This window comes from Alexandromys fortis, unplaced genomic scaffold (genome assembly GCF_014885135.2).
Source record: "Alexandromys fortis isolate MF-2015 unplaced genomic scaffold, M_Fortis_MF-2015_v1.1 scaffold_39, whole genome shotgun sequence".
NCBI classification, from domain to species: domain Eukaryota; kingdom Metazoa; phylum Chordata; class Mammalia; order Rodentia; family Cricetidae; genus Alexandromys; species Alexandromys fortis.
The window spans coordinates 1829034-1848955 of NW_026067918.1; the positions used below are offsets into that span (position 1 = coordinate 1829034).

General features: G+C 45.5%; 1 protein-coding gene across 1 annotated transcript in view; it reads left to right on the forward strand.

The window, feature by feature from the left end:
• The window catches only part of Gabrg3 (gamma-aminobutyric acid type A receptor subunit gamma3), a 478787-nt gene that overhangs the window by 302441 nt on the left and 156424 nt on the right, over nt 1-19922 (forward strand). The gene's annotated exons all lie outside the window — the stretch shown is intronic.

Consider the following 19922-nt stretch of genomic DNA (forward strand, 5'->3'; position numbering starts at 1 on the left):
TTTCTTGAAAATAACAAAAAGATGGATTTCATCCTTTTTAATTATTTGTTGATTTTATTGAGCTCTACATTTTTCTCTGCTCCTTCCTTTTCTCTCCCATGGTCCTCAGGCTCCCAATTTACTCAGGAGGTCTTGTCTTTTTCTACTTCCCATGTAGATTAGAGTCATGAATGTCTCTCCTAAGGTCCTCTTTGTTGTCTAGGTTCTCTGGTATTGTGAACTGTAGGCTGGTTTTTCTTTGCTTTATGTCTAAAAGCCACTTACGAGCCACTTATGATATTTGTCTTTCTGGGACTGGATTACCTCATGCAATGTTATGATTTCTGGACCTGGAAATTACCTAAATGCCTCTCAATCAAAGAATGGATAAGGAAAATGTGTTATACTTACACAATGGAATACTACACAGCAGAAAAAAATGACATCTTGAAATCTGCAAGCAAATTGATAGATCTAGGGTTTAGTTCTTAACCCACTCAGATACTTTGTATCTTTTCATTAGAGTTGAAGCTATTAGAAGTTAAACTCATTATTGAAGAGTGTGTGTTGATTGTAGCCCTTTTGTTGTTTATTGTTGTTTGTGCTCTGACTCACACTTAATGTTGCTAAGTTATAGATCAGTTTATTTTCTTAGCAGAATTTCTGGGCTATGCTTATTCAACTACACTTCAAATATTTCTCCAAGTATTCTCTACAGGACTGGTGTTCTTTATGTTCTGTTTGTGGTGTGGGAAGATTTTCTTTATTCTTCCATGGAAGATAGTTTTGGTTATACCAGTCTGGTTCACACTTGTGGTCATTTAGAACTTGTAGTTTATTACTCTAGCTTTTCTGATTTTCAAACTTTCAAACTTTCTGTTGAGAAATCAGCTGTTATTTCCATAGGACCGATGGTTGCAATACCTCTCATTTTCTGTATGCTGTCCAGTTGTGGGCCATGTACTGCCAGAGTACTTCTCTGATGGTGGTGAACCATGCACTGATCTGAGTATAGTACAGTGTCATTAGGAGTCTTTGGGGGCTGCTTTCCATCAATGGAACAGCTGTATTTGGTTTCCTCTAGGTTCTTGGCCTATTTTGTCTCAAGTTTTGACTACACAAACAATATTAAGCATGGGTTTCATCTCCTAGAGTGGGCCATAATTCCAATCCGATAGTGGTTGGTTACCCCCGCAGTCTTTGTGCCAATAATTCTACCGCATGTCTTGCAGGCAGGTCACCACTGTAGATCAAAGGTTCATAGCTCTGTTGGCGTTTAGGTTTCTGCTCTGGTAACATGCACAGTACCTTCCAGTACTGTGACTCCATTCAATAAAAGTGACAGCTAGAGGTAGGCACCAGCTCGCCTTTGCCGTGTTCAGTGAGTTGTGTAGGCGTGGTCTTCAGCAACAGGGCCTTATGGTCAGTTTGTGCAGACAAGCAATAGTCTTGACAATAGCCTGAGTTATTTGAGACCTCTTTAGACAGGAATTCAATTATATGTAGCCCATTCCCAAGACTGAAGATTTTATGTAGTGGAGAGAGATGTCTAGTTGAGGCTTTGTCTTTATTATCATTTTACTATTCCATTTAAATTTCTTTCATATATGTATATATTTTAAGAAGTTTCTATTGTATTACATTTCTTTGTGACCCTTCAAATGTCCCTTAATTTTAGCTGTTCCTCCTTGTACCCCTTCCCTTCCCCCTTCCACTTCCTCATTTGATCCTCCCATTCAAATTCCCCCTGCCCCTCATCTATCCATAACTTTCTATTCTATTTCCTCTTCCAAAGGAGGACTTTTCTCTCCCCACTAATTCCTTACTCTATGTATACACAGCCTCTGTGGTTAAACAGATTATACCCTGATTATCAAAGACTTAACAGCTAGCTTCCACATATAAGCAAATACATACCGTATTTATCTTTCAGAGTCTGGGCGACCTCATTCAAGATGATCATGTATCAGATTTAGGACTGTTCCCCACTTTCTCTTAGCCCAGATTCAAGTGTTTAGCTTTCAGTTGCAGTCCTTCATCCTTCTGCAGTGGAGTTTTAGGCAGGGTGACAAGTGTGAGATGATTTGTATATTCTTCTACCTGCAGTCATCTAGTTTGGCCAGCATTGCTGGCTGATGAGGCTGTCTCTGTCCAGCGTATGTTTCTGGCTTCTTGACCAAAAATCAGGTGTGCAGACTTCTATCTTTCTGGTGATATTCTGGCAGAGATTATAGCTACCCTTCTTCCCTGGTCTGAAGAATTTGTCTGAGGCTACTAACAATGAAGAACAAGCTTCTTTGGTGGAAGACAGCCAGTGTTGCCTCGTTCATGTAATTGTTAGTTATCACTCTTAAACGGATATACAATGAAGAAAAGAAAGCGTGTCAGAAAGAAATATAAAATAGACAGCTCAGAGAGGAAAAGCTTAATATCATAGCCAGCTTAATATAATATCATAACCAAGGCTTGTACTGGAAGAGAGGCTGCCATTAAAAAAAAGCAGATTAGGAATAGTGGGGAGGGGCAAATCTGTGTTGCAGTAAGGAAAGAATGCAATGTTTCAGGGCGGTAATCCCATCCAGGTAAGCTTGCACCGGAAAAAAGCTCTAAGAAATTAACAAAGCACTGCTGCAAATATAATTCAAGGGAGCCAGGTTCCAACCCAAATTTCCAGGCAACTTGGCGGTGTTATCCACAGGGCGCTAGTTTTACAGTCATGAAGTATACAAGAGGAATGGGATCGTGGGATCGTTTCCCTCGGTTTCAGAGAGTTGCTGAGGCCAGACAGCATATGTCAGGGGAGTCTCTACATGGAAGCAATGACAGGGCAAGAGGCCCTGAGAGGCCCTTAAATGATACTGTGAAGATGGAACCTAAATTATGCTTGGAAACCCCAAGAAATTAGAGATGCCAGAGCTGGGAGATGATGCACACAGAGTCGAACCAGTCCACGAAAGAGATGCATCTTACCGGGCAGTAAAGCTGGAAGGCTGGAACCAGCTAAACCCTTTAATATCAGATGTGGCGCTACAGGATTTGGAGTTTGCCCTGCTGGGCTCCAGCATCGCTTTGCTACAATGTTTCCTCACTGTGCTTTGATCTCGCCCTTTTGGAGTGTTTCTGTATATTCTGGGGTTGTATCTTGAAAGTATGTAATTTGCTGCAATTTTACCAGGGTTTACAATTAAAAGATTAGCTTGAGTCTCAAAAAAGACTTAGACTTTAGACTTCAGGAGACCTTGAAAGACTATGGGGACTTTTGAAGTTGGATTCAATGCATTTTGTCTCACTATATGGCCAGGGAACTATGGGGGTCACAGTGTAGAATGTGGTGGCTTGAATGTGGTCCCTCGCCAGTCTCAAGCATTTGAATGCTTAGTCCCCTGTTGGTAGCTGTTTGGGGGAGAATTAGGATCTCTGGCCTTGCTGATGTATGCCACTGTAGGTGGGCTTTTGAACTTCACGGGATGTGTAGCGAGTTAACCTTCTCTGATTTCTGTGTGTGGGTGGAGATGCGAGCACTTAGCGGCTGCTCCAACACCATGCCTGCTTGCCTGCTACCAAGCTTCCCACTGTCATGGTCATGGGCTCATATCCCTCTGGAACAGTAAAGAGCTTTTCCTTCTTAAGTTGCTCAATTGTGAAACCATCATTAAGACACAGGTGGATTTTGATTTTGAAATGTGACCTGAATGTACAGACTTCCTTTGTTTATCATGCATCTGATGGAGACACAGCCAGTTGGACTGGGACACAGGATGAACATCTCAGCCCAAGCCTGGAGGTAAGGGCATAGATGGTGCAGGCCAGGCTCCTTGGACTGGTACAGAGCATGGGATGTGGGACCCTGGCTCTAACTGAAGGTCACAGTAAGTTCAGGTGGATTAGAATGAAGAGCTTGGACTCCCTGAAGCATAGGAAGCACACACCAATTTTGGTATGGCGTGGGTTGAGATAAGACAAGCTTTGCACAAGGGCTTATTTTAGACACCCACATGTCAGTCCTCACCTTGCTGAACAGACCAGCCCTCCAGAAGTGGACAGGTGTCCACAACAGAAGGATGGCAGCCAGTCTGTATACACACATTTGAGTAATCTTCTCTAAACACCAGCTTATCCCTGCCAACAATATTCTTCTGACCACCTTATAGAATTAGAACCCATACAGTGATCAGCCAGACCACACCTTGCCCTGGACTCCTTAATTCTGCAGTCTTTTCCCTTGCCAAGGTCTCTGACTCTACCTAAAGCTTAATGTCAGCTCCAGGTTTACAGGCTGGTGGTCCCTGGATCCCTTGATCTGTTCTTCCAAACATGTGCACACTAACAAGATTGCATCTCTCTGCTTCCAGCATCGGCGGTCACGTTAGTTGGTGTAGTGGGCAGGTGACTGAGCCCAGCCTGTGGCTGCTGAAGTATGGCTTCTGCCCTGGATCTCACGTTAAATTGTCACGTTAATTAGTCTTAAACTTAGTTGTTGGAATGCAACCGAATGTCCATACCTGCTTGCGGTGGACCTGGAGGATCAGCACAAGGGACCTTCTGGGCAGAGGATGCAGATGCTGCCCATCTGACCTAAGAAGCAGAGCACCAGGCTTGGAAGCTTTTGAACCTAGGAATCAAATGATGGCAACGTGAATGACAGGCAGTAGACACTCAGGACCGTCTATTTTAAGGAGTGCCTGCTGATTGGGGATAAGGCTGTGGACAGGCTGCGGCTGAACAAAAATCCTTGACAGCGCCACGAGACAGACCAGCAGAAATGTTATTTCGGGGCCCTTTGTAATCTGCATGATTTGATTGCATCTCCCAAACCTACAGAGAAGGAGCAAAAGTGGAATAGAAACAGGTTCTGGATCTAATTCTGAAAAGAGAGTGATACAGATACTGAAAGGGAGCAGCTAAAGTTGTTGCCCTCTGCAGAGAATGCAGTTACCTTCTCTGTTGGTGTGGACCTAGGAGCCTTGAGTCAAATTCCTTTGGAAAACAATTACATCTGTGTTAAACAGAACATTTTCTTGGTCGCTGTTACTAAATGGTGAAGTCCAGCAACTATTTGCATAATACTATATACTATAAGTCACACATATACATGAGTACATTGACACACAAACGTACTCATATACACTTATAAACACACATACAATGCATACACACATGTACACATTGATGTACCCAGCACACACACACTTTTAAGTCTCTTGAGCTTGCCCAGCTCATTCAGGCAGAGCAATGAGCAACTGCCATTCAGGAAGACCCAGAAAACCTCAGTGAGCATGAAGCTCCAGTCTAGACTCTGTGTTCCAGGCGCAGCTTCCAGGACAAGGGCTCCCTGCTGCTCTCCTCCCATCCCTCCAATCTAGAACCCCTGCAAAAGGGGCTCCGGCTTGCCCAAACTAGAGCTCTCGGGCTCTTGACTACCCTGCCTCATCCTGTCCCTGCTTCTAAGCGTGACAGCCGCTCAAACAGGTGGGCTTTGGAAGATGAATATATTGCCTTGGTCATCTGTGTATAATCTGCGACAGGAACAAAAGCTTCCAGTTTCCTTGGCCTTTCATGCCGAGATGGCAGGTCATTCCCGTGAACTGGACCAGTGAAAGGAAGAGCATGGGCCCTCCCTGAAGGACTGCCGCATGGATTACACCAGAGGGCAGAGATTTCAGGAGAGAAGCAAATGACCCTGAGCAGCAATTAAATATGAACAAAAAAAATCAACAGTGCTGGTCAGGGCATTGTGTAATCATGAACCAGTGTGATTCTGTATCTCATTTCTTCTTACTTACTTAAGAAGAAGCACTCATTTCGAAGAGCATCTATGTAATAGCAATGTCAGGTTGTATCCTATAGACATGTAATACAAAGATAAGGAGGAGGAAACTGGGAACCGAGTGAGCTTATGGGCAACAGAAGCCGATGGGATTCCCTAGGGTAGACATGGCCGTGCCAAGTGTGCCGGTGGGTTAAACCGACTGAAAGATACAGAGGCATGCTCGCTCTTTTTTCTTCCGTTCCACGGGAAAAGATGAGTTTTTACATCAAGACCTTAAAAATAAGATTGGTAAGAGGCATGAACAGAAACTGTAGAAGCATAGAAAATATCATGATACAAACAGGCCCAGTAAATAATGTTTAGCATCTTTATCTGCTGGAGAAATGAAAATGAAAAGCAGAATGACCTATGGCTCCCCACCTGTTTTATCTACACAAGAGTTAAAATTTTAAAAACATATACTGACAGTAGCAAAGACATTTGACAATGTGGGGTGACAGAAGCTTAGCCCAGAGCTGTTAGGAAATGCAAAGTCACTCGGTTGCAAGAGGAAAGGGCTTGACAGATTCTCACACTTTTAAATACGCTGGAAAATATGACTCCAGAGCCCACTTCTGGGTATTCATATCAGAAAAAAGATGGAAATTTATTCCCATATAGAACCTTGTACATTAATATTTATAAATGCTCTCTTCATAATTGCTTGTGCTGGTTTGAATGAGAATGCCCCCATAGACTCATACATTTGAATGTTCAATTACCAGAAAGGACCACTGTTTGAGAAGGATTAGAAGATGTCACCCTGTTGGAGGAGGTGTGTCCAGAGATGTGGGCAGGTCCTCTCTCTCTCTCTCTCTCTCTCTCTCTCTCTCTCTCTCTCTCTCTCTCGTGCTCACCAGCGTGATAACCGACTGCCCCTCTGAAAATGAAAGCAATCTTCCCAATCAAATGCTTTCTTTTAAAAGGGTTGTCTAGGTCATGGTGTCTGTGGTGCTTTGAGTAAGAATGATCCCTGTAGGTTCTTCTGTTTGGATATTTAGGGAGTGGCAGTCTTTGAAAAGATTAGGAGATACAGCCCTGTTGGCGGAAGTGTGTCACTATAGATGGGCTTCAAGGTTTCAGAAGCCCAAGCTAGACCCAGTGACTGTCTCTTCCTGCTGCCTGTGGATCCAGATGTAGAAGTCTTCAGCTACCCCTCCAGCACCATGTCTTTCTGCAGGCTGCCATGCTTCCTACCATGATGATAATGGACTAAACCTCGGAAATTGTAAGCAAGACCCAATTAAATGCTTTCCATTTATAAGTGTTGCCTCGGTCATGGCGTCTCCTCACAGCAATAGAACAGTGAGTAAGACATTGCTAAAAGCTGGATAATATTCAGTAACCTTCAGACTTGGATATAATTCCATGATGAAAGAATATTTAATTAAAACAGGAACTTCTGATACATGCAATGGATTGGAGAAACCCCAGGGGCATTCTGCTAAGTGAAAGAAAGCAGAGTCAAAAGCATTGAGAGGTCCTCTGCAGAGAAAAACCTCCCAAGATTGTGATGATGAAGAACTGATCAGTGAAGGCCAGGAGGGAGACTGCAGGGGATGCCAGGAGTGTTTGGTGTATTTAATATACTGATGTTGCACAATTACATATGTATGTTTAAAATTCATAAAACATGGTCATTGATGCAAAAAGGTTCTATATGGTAAAATAGGAACAAAATAACCAATACTGTTATTGACAGCAGTGCTTTCAATAACATCTAAAGTAACCAATACCCAAGGAAGAACTGGCCGAGAAGCATATACCATGCTCTGCAATGGACTTTAAATTATTTTGAGAGAAGTTGGAAGAGAACTCAAGAAAGCTGTCTGGATTCACCAGCTCTCTAAGCTGCTCTCATAGGCCAGCCGGGGGTTGCATGTTGCACACGGGGTTATAGGTCATATTTCTGGCTAAGCCCTGTGGTCATGGCTAGTGGGAAGAGATAACCAAGGCCAAGGCACAGTGTAGAAACTCCTTATGAGCATTTTAACAACTACCATGGGTCTCCATACATCTTTGCTCAGTCAGACAGGTCTTGTGTGTTCACTAATGTGTGCATTGGTGTTTAGAGAGCAGGCATGCCCCTGGTGGTGCACACGACAGAAAAGCATTCACGAGCACTAGGGTGAGCGCGGTCAGGCATTGCTAGGCTGGGCACAAAACAGGTAAATTTTTAAGTGAAAACCAAAACCTGAAACTACGGGTATTGCACTTGAGAACAAATGTCAGAAGGTCTTTGGCCAGCTTTTAGTTTTGCTTTGACATATTCCATCCCTCTTCTGTAGGGCATGTGGCTTCAAAGTGTTCTAGTGAGTCTTTCTCCTGTGTGTGTGTGTGTGTGTGTGTGTGTGTGTGTGTGTGTGTGTTAGTTGCCTATGGCAGTGGACCAGACACCGAGTTCTTTGTCTTTGACTCTGGAAGTGTGTGATCAAGTCCCTTGTCTTGGGCTCTCTGGCATAAAGGAGAGAGAACCCCTCTCTTTCTGACCTATTCACACGAAAAAAGTCCTCCCCAGTTTTATGGAGTCCTATCCATTCTGACAGGGTCCTGCCTCTGACCAGATCCTCCACACTGTGATAGAGCCCTCCCCACGCTGACAGGGTCTTTCTCATGTTGCCAGAGTCTTTTCTATGCTGACAGAATTCTCTATATGCTGGCAAACACCGCCCCACTCTTACGTGGTCCCGCCTCACTCTTACATGGCCTTTGCCTCATGACAGCCTTGTTCCTTCAGTTCTGACAGAATCCTCTCTGTTCTGGTTGAGCCCTCTCCACCCTGTGAAGGCCAACTAATGTTCCCACCCCTCTCTTTTTTCCCTTCAGACGTTGAGGGATGGGTTGGTCTGTGTACAGCTGCTCCTTCATCCAAGGGCCTCTGTCTTCATGGACAGTCTCTCTTGCACCTAACTGATGCAGCTTGTCCCAAGATGTCCCACCCTCTGCTCTGATGCTGTCTGTGGCTCTTGGGGCCCAGCACAGTGTCTAGTGTGGTCAAGGACCCAGATGACTTACACTTTCAGTAACAGAAGAGCTGAGGAAAGAAAGAGCAGCTCAGGCCATCCATGCTTAGGGGTAAACAGGCCTTGTGAGGAGGGTGCAGAGCCCCCTGAGGTAGGGTGATTGCAGGCCTCAAAGAGACTGAAACTCAAGCCATAGTAGTGCGGAAATAACCCTGAAAACAGTGTGCATCCATTATGCTTCCACCATGATAAGAAGAAATAAAAAGACTATCTAATTATATCTGCAAGTTTTCAGATTAGTGATGGCAGCTACCTTTGATTGTCAGGTGTCTGTGATGATTATTTTATAAAGAAAACTTGCCGGCAGCTTTTTTGTCTTCTACTCTCCCTTTTCCCTCTCGTCTCTCTGCTCCCTTTCTCTCTCCTTCCTTCCTGTCCTATGAGAGGGTGTTGCTGGACTGGGATGCGCCAGTCTCCGAGTCCCATTGCAGCCCCAGCAGCCACCCTTGCGCATGCTTGTGTGAGCATGCTCTCCTGTGTGACGATGGGCAGGGAACCAATGTGGGAGAGAGACCTTGCTCGGCTCCCTAGAGGGGAGTGTGCCCAGCAACCACAAGTCTCGCTTCGTGGCCGAGCAGGGAGAAGACCGGGAGGAACTGGCGTTTGAATCTCTGAGAAGTTGCAGATGGATATTATTAAGAAGCCGGCTTTTTCTTCTGTTTGTCAGACGGCTCCGCGTGGTGCACAACTCCCCGCTTATTTTGGCATCATTAAGCCCTCTAATTGCTAACGCCAAGATGAGCACACACCTCCACCAACACAGGGGTGTATATAGGGAGGACTCCGAGCGATGGCACTGTTGAGTTTAGGAGAATTTCAGACACGTTTCCTTCATTGCCAATTATGAATTGTGCAAAGGGCCATTTATTTTTAGAAGGGATTTGCAGGAGTTGCTTTCTCCTCCGCCGAGAGATGGATGATTAATGGCATTACAAAGGAAGTTTATGAGAGAAAGGAAAACATTTCTCTGTGGGTGGGAGTGTTGCACCAACACTTAGTCAGATGTCGACACAATAAAACGTGTGCTCGGCTCAGCCCTACGCCCTCTTAACGGGGAGTCCATGGCAAAATTTCGGAACGGAGAGTGGGTTGGCCGCCCTTCCCACAGAAGGGCGCTGTGGGCTGCTTCTTTCCATCATATGGAATTAACACGGAGTTTGGACTGGCTCCTTCTTCTTCGGCCTCTGCCTCGTGGATAGTTCGCGCACAATGTGCACAGAATTGACAAGTACCCATGTTCCTCTAAGGACCACACGGAGCCATTCCACACCAACCTTGCAAAAGCAAGACGCAGAGATATGCCAGAGGAGATCAGTTTGAACCGGTTGCAAGCCGAGTCTAGGCCAGAGTGGAGAAACCTGACGGTTGGAATTGAAGGGGTACTGGAATTTAATCTGAGACCCAGTGTCCCTATTTTTCAGCTGAAGAAACCGTGGCTGAGGAAGGGAGGAGATACTAGTGTAGGTAGCTTGTAAGCCCAATGGAAGAAGACACGTCTACTCTGGGTCCCTTTCCACAGATGGCATGAAGTCATACCTCGAGATGGTACCCACCCTCTCCCTCCCAGTCATGCCCAGGAAGGAGATTTTCCGCAGAGAATCGAAGGCTCAGTGATGGTGTGAGTACATGAGAATTAATATTGTACACCCTTCATGGAAGTGTCATTGCTCTTCTGTCTCAAGAATACAGCCTCTTGGTCCAGAACGCACCATCCACCACCAGCAGCATCGGCGGCTCTTCTTCCCTTGCTGTGCAATCTCAACCCTTCACACTAAGCTCTTAAAAGAAGAGGAGATGCACACAGAGCACCGATGGAGATAGGAATCAGGAAACTAAGCTGCTAAGAAGAGCCGCTGGCTGCTCTGGCTGTTACAGTGCAATACAGCACCTTTTGGCGGAAGGGTTAATTGTACTAGGAGCATTCCAAATAACTCTGAAACATGAAGTAGCTTCGGTGTGCTTCTTCAAATTCACTTCCCCTACTCCGGTGTGATATAAACAGGTAGATGACAGCACGTGTATCCTTGAGGAGCTCTGAGCGGACGGTGGATGGCTCTCACTGAGCCGAGTGTCACTCACCTGCTCCTTGGCAGCGCCTTGAGACCACACGGAGCCATGCCTCCCTGCCGACACACGAGTTGCCAGGTGAGCAAGTGGTCACCAGGCCGACTCTTGAGTATCGTTAAACCTAGCCTGTTCCGCTGGCATTGATCCTGGCCACTTTGGCAGTGATGGCCTATGAGGGACCCTAGCCTTCCTTGGGAGACATTGCAAGCCTCCTCTCACCCCTTAACTCAGAAGAAGGCCAACAGTAAAAGGTAGGAGTTAGCAGTTATGTGCAGCTGTGTATGACACTCTCGCTGCTCATATATCAACCTTAAGTGTGTTCAATGTGTTCTCTAGTCAGTAGGGCCATTTACTCAGAAACCATCGGCCACGCGGGGTCCTGCCATCAGAGGGAAACAGGATGCTGGCCTAATCCAGTCTGTTCTGAAGGGCTGCTGCCTTAGTTGCTGTTCCATTGCTGTGAAGAGACACCATGACCAAGGCCACTCATCTAAAAGAAAGCATTTGATTGAGGTTTTGCTCATAGTTGCAGAGGACTAATCCGTCATCATCATGACAGCAAGCAGGGTGGTGATCGGGCAGGCAAGGTGCTGGAGAAGTCCTGATTCACAGGAGCAGGGAAAGCGAAAGGGAGGGAGAAAGAGACAGAGACAGAGAGACAGACTGGCTGCACCTGGTGTGGGCTTTTCAAAGCCTTCAGTGACATACCTCTGCCAGCAAGGCCACACCTATTCCACCCAGACCCCACTGCCTGATCCTTCCCACAGCTCATCAGCTGGGGACTAGCGCACAAACATAAGAACCTGTGTAGAACGACCTCATTCGGAACACCACAGGTGCTCTTCCATTTTCTGTGTCTTCTGCTGGGCATGAACCTGACCAGGGCCTATCAGCATGGACTGCTGAACCCCTTGATTAGGACTTTCCACCCAGTCACATGTTCAGTGAGCCCACTGCTCCATGCCTGTTAACTCCCTATCCCAGGGTTCATATTCTGCCTGTGTCCATGAAGCAGGCTAGAGTTTGCCATTCTCATGAATGGTCTGGAAAACGCTGTATCCAGCTTGTGTGCGTGGATCTTTCATCTGTGTGGCTCTCGGGGCTTCAAGCACCCCAGTCCAATGGCGTACACGGCACTTTGCCGTCTAATCTAATGATAATGGAAGTGGCCGTGTCCGTACCTCAGAGGAAGCAAGTTCATCTGCTCAAAGAAAGAGAGCTACCCTGCTTGGCAACAGTCCAGTGAGCTCTGTGCTCTGTATCTGGCTAGTGGTCTTTCTTCTCTATCACGGAAAACAGACTTCTCTATCCTTCAAGAAAGACAAAAGCTCAGCTCTTCCCACGCCACTCACAGTTCCATTTCCAGCTCACCCTCTGTATCTGTGGGCACAGCCCTGGTACATTCAACCAACTGCGGAGAAGATATATTTTTAAGACTCACATGTAGTTCCAAAAAGGCAATATTTGGCTTTGCTGTGTCCTGGGTACTTGGCTGAGGTCCAGCGGAATGCGGTGTTCAATAGACTGCCTGTACTGTGGTCATGACTGCACGCTCCTAGCGTTCTCCAGGGCTCATCGGCAGACACGTGTCTCCTCGGCCTCTTCAGGCACTAGGGATCTATGCCTGTGGTGCCTGTGTCTGGACAAAAGCCACACCAGCTCTTGTCATCACTTCCTAAAGAACACCATATGATAACTTCTCATTCTATACGCGCATTGCATTTGGTGTTCTGCGTCGTCTAAAGATGAGCGGACATACACGAGAGGAAGAGCAGAAGCCATGTGTGCACTTTGCTGTGCTGGAGACAAGATGAGCTTCTATGCGTTTGCTGCAGGAGAGGTGCTGGAACTAGCCATCTGCAAGAACAGCTGCACGAACCACGTCCACCTTGACTTCTATCGGCCTGTGAGCCCAGAGAACAATTATCTAAGCATCTCTGCCTTCTAGTATGGACACTAAGATGGAAACAGACAGAACACAACAGGCCAATCACTGTCACACTTATGAGACCCTCAGAAAGGAAGGGCTGTGTCACCAGGTTTCTTGGGTGCCTGATGGTTCTGCTCTTAAGTGTTATTTCCTCCCTGACTCTTGACTCCGTTGTTGGGAATGTTTTCTTTTTCCATTAAGCTGCTTGCTCTCCATGAAGTGGACAGTGAACAGTCCTCCTCCTTGGGCATCTGGAGCATTGCTTTCAGTCTGCTGTCTGCCCATGAAAGATAGGCACACGCAGGTAGAGCTAAGTCTCACCTCGTTATTGGTTTCCTGACCTGAGGTTCTGTTTGCAGAAATCCTGAACACTTAGCTTCTGATCAGCCTAACCAGTGCCCAACCAAGTCAGCCAGTTTTTTCTCCACAGGGCCCCGAAGGACAAGTGTGTGTTTGCTGCTGTTTCTCCCATTAGCCTTGATTCCCTTTCTTTTTATTGAAAATTATGCACAGTTGACCTGAGGGTCATATATATGTATATATGAATGTGTGTATGTATATGCATATTTTATATAGTATATGTGTACCTCAGGTATGTATATATTCATATACATTTTAGATATCTGAGACCACAGATATTAGTCCCTAATGCAAAATTCTCTAACACTTGCACACAGCCCGAGGAGTCCTTCCGTGCACTTTAAATCACCTCCGAGTTACTCACGATACCAGGGCACTGCAGACGCTGCCTAAGTAACTGGCATGTTGTATTCAGACAATGACAGGCAGTCCTGTCTATGTTCAGGAAGGGTTCCATCATGCTTGGTCACATTTCCAGATGTGGAGCCTCGAGTAAGGAGGACGAACCAGAGTTACCACAGCTGTGTTACCACGCTGCACTTGACTCTCTTCTCCTCGAGAGTTTTCAGGATGCCACTGAACCACACGAGTGGTTCCGGTGGTGGATGCGCTATCTCTGCATCAACGGATCTCTCAGAATCCTGGTAGCTTTCTGGATGATTCTGTCCTGATGGGAGGAGGGCTGCTGTGGCTGTCTGTCCTTCTGTACCCTGTGCTGTCTTTCTCTTTTTCTCTTTCAACAACTACTTTCAGCTCCCTGCTTCTGTTCTGGGAGAATCCTTTGCCCATCATAAGCTTCTAAGCAGGGTCGTAGCACTCAATATGTGCTGATTGACCCTGTTTCCCACATTTGCTCAAAGAGCTGTGTGTTCATCCTGCCTCGTCACCGGCCAGATTTGATGTGTCTGACCCACACTTGTCACCAAGCTGCTAGCTTTTAGTCCCGAGTTCATGATTCCTGTGTCAGTCAATTTTTCTTTTTTTTTTTTTTTTTTTTTTTTTTTAGTTTTTCGAGACAGGGTTTCTCTGTGGTTTTGGAGCCTGTCCTGGAACTAGCTCTTGTAGACCAGGCTGGTCTCGAACTCCCAGAGATCCGCCTGCCTCTGCCTCCCGAGTGCTGGGATTAAAGGCATGCGCCACCACCGCCCGGCCTCATTTCTTTTTCTTTTAAAGGAAATAGATTTTTTTTAATACATATATTCTGATCCCAGTTCCCCTCTCCCTGCTTCTCCCATTCCACCCCACCTCCCTTGCCATCTGGGTGCTCGCCATTTGTCTCTCCTTAGAGAACACATAGACATCCAAGGAAGAGTCATGAAATAAGAAAAGCAAACAGACTGGAGTAGGACAAAACAAACAAGCAGAAGACAAGACGCTGAAGAGAAAGCTCAAGGAATGAATATTGATGCAGAGACACACAGGCTTACACCCATGGGGATCCCATAAAAACTCCGAGCCAGAAGCCATCATATGCAATGTTTAAACAAGCAAGCAGTATAAGACAGAGACCCTCTTATGATGCTGTGATTTCATCTCCTGCTGGCCATCTGCTACAGGCCACGGGTGCCTCCCTTTAGAATGGTTTGTTTCCTCGGTAAGACTCATTTGGAGAAAACTAGATTTTCCATTGGGAGCAGCTATCAACTGGAGATAGGTTCTGGGCTAGGGATCAGGGTGTGTGTCCACTTCTCCTTTCAGCTCTAGGACCACATCTGGGGCAGACCTGTGCTGCCGTCACAGTCTCTGTGAGTCACAACTGGAGATAGGTTCTGGGCTGCGGATCGGGGGCATGTGTCCGGTTCTGGGCTAGGGATTGGGGCATGTTTCTACTTTCCCTTTCAGCTCTAGGACCACGTCTGGTGCAGGCCTGTGCACGCTGTCACAGTCCCTGTGAGTTCATAGATACAGCATCCCTGCTGTGGCCTTGATCTCTTGGTGAGCTCCATCTCCATTGGCCTTTACTCTCTTCTTCCTTAGGTTTCTCTGAGCTCAAAGGGGCTGAGCTCCATGGATCTGTGAGTATATCAGAAGGTCACTAGGATTCTTTTTATTGCTATGTTCCTTTAGCAGAACAGTAGTATTTGGTTTTTCTCTAGGCCCTTGACCAATCTCGTCTCAGGTTCTGAGCACTCAACCAGCACTGGGTTTGGGTAGGCCAGCTCAAGTCAGATATTGGTTGGTTACTACCGTAAGCATTGTGCCTCCACTGCACCAGTATATCAGGCAGGTCACTGTTGTAGATCAGAGGGATTGTAGCCTGACTGATGTTTTGACTTTCTTCTTTGGTGGTATACAAAGTATCTTTCCTTATCATGAACACTCATCCATAGGGGTGAAGGTGCTATGTAGGCACCAGCTTGAGTTCTCTGTGTTCAATGAGTTGTATAAGTGTTGTCTTCAGCAATAGGACCTTACCAATAGCCGTAGCCTGGGTTGTTTGAGGGTTCCCATAGATTCCCTTTGGTTAAGAACTCAATTAGATTTTAACCCATTCCTGATACTAAGAGCTTCTTTTGGTGATGAGAAGTGTCCAGTTGGGAATCTGTTTCCCTTATTATTTGGAGATTTCATTTAGATTGCCTTCATTTATGTATATATTTTAGGAAGCTTCTACATTAGGTTTCCATGTCACCTCACAAATGATTCTCAATTCTAGCTGTCTNGAGCCTACTCCTATGAACTAAAATCTTTGGTACAAGAAGGTACTCTACATATGTTTTTATTTTAGGAAGCTTCTATTGTATTAGATTTTCATATGATGCCTCAAATAGCCCTTGATTTATCTGTATCTCCTCTGTCACTCCCCTTGTCCCTCCCTCTTTCCTTTTGATCCTCCCATTCCACAACCTTCTCTGTCTATCCATAACTATTCCATTTTCCCACCCCCCCAAATCTTTTAACTCTATACCTAACCTCTGTGGTTATATGGATTGTAGCTTGCTTATCAATGACTTAACAGTTAATATCACATATAAGTGAATATGTATCATATTTGTCTTTCTAGGACTGAGTTACCTCACTCAGGATGAATTTTTTCTAGCTTCATCCATTCACCTATGAGTTTCACAATTTCATTTTTTAAAACGTGGAATAGCCGGGCGGTGGTGGTGCATGCCTTTAATCCCAGCACTTGGGAGGCAGAGGCAGGCGGATCTCTGTGAGTTCGAGACCAGCCTGGTCTACAAGAGCTAGTTCCAGGACAGGCTCCAAAACCACAGAGAAACCCTGTCTCGAAAAAAAAAAAAAGTAAAACGTGGAGTAGTCTTCCATTGTATAACTGCGCCATCTTTTCTTTATCCCATTCATCCACTCACAGCCATCCAGATTGTTTCCAATTACAGGCCATGATGAACCATGAACCATGATCATGGTTGTGCAAGCATCTCTGTAATGCTTTGAAGTGTCCTTTGGCTACGCGCCCATGAGTGTTATAGCTGGATCTTGAAGTAGATCAAGCGCCATCTTGCTGAAGAATTGCCTCACTGATTTCCATAGCGACTATACAAGTGGTACATTCCTACCCACAGGGGACAAGTGCTGTGTTTGTCCCCTGACTTCAGCAGCATGAGTTAATTTCTGTCATTCATTTTATTGATCTTGGCCATTCTGAAAGATGTAAGATGGAATATCAGAGTAGATTAGATTTGCATTTCCCTGCTGACTAAGGATGTTGAATGTTTCTTTAAGTGCTTCTCGGCCATTTGAGTTTCCTCTTTTGGGAATTCTGTTTAGATTTGTACCCCACTTTTGAATGGAGTTATTTGTTTTCTTGATGTTTGGGGTTTTTTTTGAGTTCTTAATATATTTTGGATAATAATGATATATATCTATTTATAGATAGATATAGATATCAGACATATAGTAAACAAAATCTTTACCCATTCTGTAGCTTGCTGCTTTGTCCAAATGATGGTGTCTTTTACCATGCAGATTTTCCATTTCATGAGGTCCCATTTATTTGATGATTTTTGTTTTCGTTTTTCAAGACAGGGTTTCACTGTATAGCCGTAACTGTCTTAGAAATTTTGTTTGTTTTTGTAGACAAGGATGGTCAGAGATCCATCTGCCTTTGCCTCCTAATGCTGGGATTAAAGGTGTGTGCTACCACACCAGGTGAGGTCACATTTAATAATGTTGCTCTTAGTGCCTGTGCTGTGGGTATTGTGTTCAGAAATTCTTTTCCTGTACCAATGTGTTCAAGACTGTTCGCCACTTTTTCCTTTTTCAGATTCAGTGGATCTGGCTTCATTCTGAGGTCTCTGATCCATTTAGACTCATGTTTTGTGCTGGCTCATAAGTATGGAGCTGTTAGGATGCTTCTACATGCGGTCATCCAGTTTATAAGTTTAGTTCTTGAATTCTGGTTTTGTATAAGTCATAATATAAGAGAATATATGACCAGGAAGAAAACACACATACGCACACGCGCACATTCACACACACACACACACACACACATGCACACGCACACAGAGACACAAACACACACTTAGTTACTCCCATACTGTGCCTGGTGTGCTTCTCTTTTAAGGATGTGCCTGTTAGACACGTACATTTTGGAGGCAGCCTCCACTGATCCATAGTGGAAGATATATAGGAGACGCAGAGACTCTTTAGGAGGACATCTGTTTGCTGAGACATCACAAAGCCCCTGATAGGTTGTGAGTTGACATTGAATTGAGTCTTCTGGGGAAGTTTCCTGATCAGCTTTTCTCATAGCTGCTCAAAAAGGTCACATGAAACTCAACTTCTTTGTTCTCAACTCCCCCTTCTCTGAGGGTGAAGACCTGGACACGGCTCTGTCCTCTTTTCTGTTTTTGGATAGTCATACCACAAACCACATTATACACAAAATACAGACGTTTGCTTGGGTCACTTTTCTGGATGCTGGATGCCCAAGGGCATGGTGTCTATTATTGTTGAGTCTTGATGGTGCAGAGGAGGCAGGTACCACAGGGTAAGGCAAAGCCTGTGACCTCCAGTCTCTTTTCTATTATTTACCACTTTCTGGACTCTACCAAGATATATATAATATTACGTTTTGTTCACTTTATATCTCTCCACTTCCCCCTCTCCCTTGTTCTCCTTTCCTCCCCCCAACTTTCTTTTTTTTAATATTTTTTTATTTATTATACAATATTCTGTCTGTGTGTATGCCTGCAGGTCAGAAGGGGGCACTAGATTTCATTACAAATGGCTGTGAGCCACCATGTGGTTGCTGAGAAATGAACTCAGGACCTTTGGAAGAGCAGGCAATGCTCTTAACCACTGAGCCATCTCTCCAGCCCCCCAACTTTCTTTAACTGTGAATGTGGGCCCCCATGGGACATGGTGCACCCGTGGAGGTCACAACACAATTCAGGGTTCACTCTCTCCTTTCATCAGGAGTTCCTTGGGATCAATCTTAAATTGTTAGGCTCGCACGGCACGAGCTTTTCCTGCTGAGCGGTTCACAGGTCCATCTTCCTTTCTTGAGAAGCCATGAGCACCATGATAGGGACCTTCCCTTCAAGACCCCGTCTAATCCTGCTTACGCTCCAGACACCAGACTCTCAAATGGAAAAGTTCAAGTGTGTGAACTCTCAGGGAATGCATACAAGCATGCTTTTGGTTTTCGCTGAACAAAATGCAAACTCGCATGCGTGGGGAGGTGTGTGCGTGGTAATATCACCCTCAATCACGCTATTATTTTAACTTAAGTTTTGTCTCATTTGACTGGAAGACAAGCTCCCTGATGACTGTGACCTTTTTTGCTCTCAAGTGCTGCTTCTCCGGGGGCTACAGAGCTTCGTATGGTCAACGCAACAGAGCAGTGCTAAGGGAAACATTAGCCGACAGAACACTGGCTGAATCTCAGAGGCCTTCTTTTCCTGGAAGCTCAGTTGGAAAGAGAATTACCCAGTTCACCGAGAGCTACTGAGTCAATGCTCTGTGAAAGCACTAAAATTATAATATCTAATGCTTAGTGGAAATTATGAAAAGCCAAGCTTTGGAGATCAGCCCCAGAAGCCACCTTTCCCCAGACCTGTGGTGGCTCTTCACAATGTGGGTAGAAAATCTCCTCAGAAACAGATGAGGCGGTGACATTCCTTGTGTGTTGTGGTGGTGCTCTGAGCCCTGTACCAGTCCTCTGATCATCAAGCCAAGTCATATTGGGCCTGTGAACTCTGGAACAACAGCTATCTATGCTGGGTCTTTGCCTGTGGGACCCTAACCGCCACTCTTGCCACCTCCCCACCCCCAGCCATCTGTTAGGATCAAGACTGCCTTCAGTGGCTTTCCACTGCAGTTCTGTGCGGTTTATCTCCTGTGCTTCCTCCTCCTCCTCCTCCTCCTCCTGGTCCCCCTCCTCCTCCTGCTCCTCCTGCTCCTCCTCTTCCTCCTCCTCTTCCTGCACCTCTTTCTCCTGCTTCCCTTCCTCCTCCTCCTTCTCTTCTTCTCAAGGCTGTGTTATCTGGGAAGACTGTTGAATAATGGTGCGTTGTTTCATGAGCTAATATAAGTTACAGTCTCTCGGTGCTCAGCCTCCGCCTTTCCAGTTCATCATCTCATTTACTCTTTCGCACATTTAGGAAAGGGACATTATTCTCCTCGCTGTATAGAACATTGGCTCTGAGTTATCAAACAAGGCGTCCAAGTTTGGTTGGTTTAGGTTCTGCACCATGCCCTGAAGTGTGTACTGCTCCCTCCTCCATCCCCATCAGATCGTATGTTCTTATTGCCACTTAAGGTTAAGAGAACAATGCCTCAAATT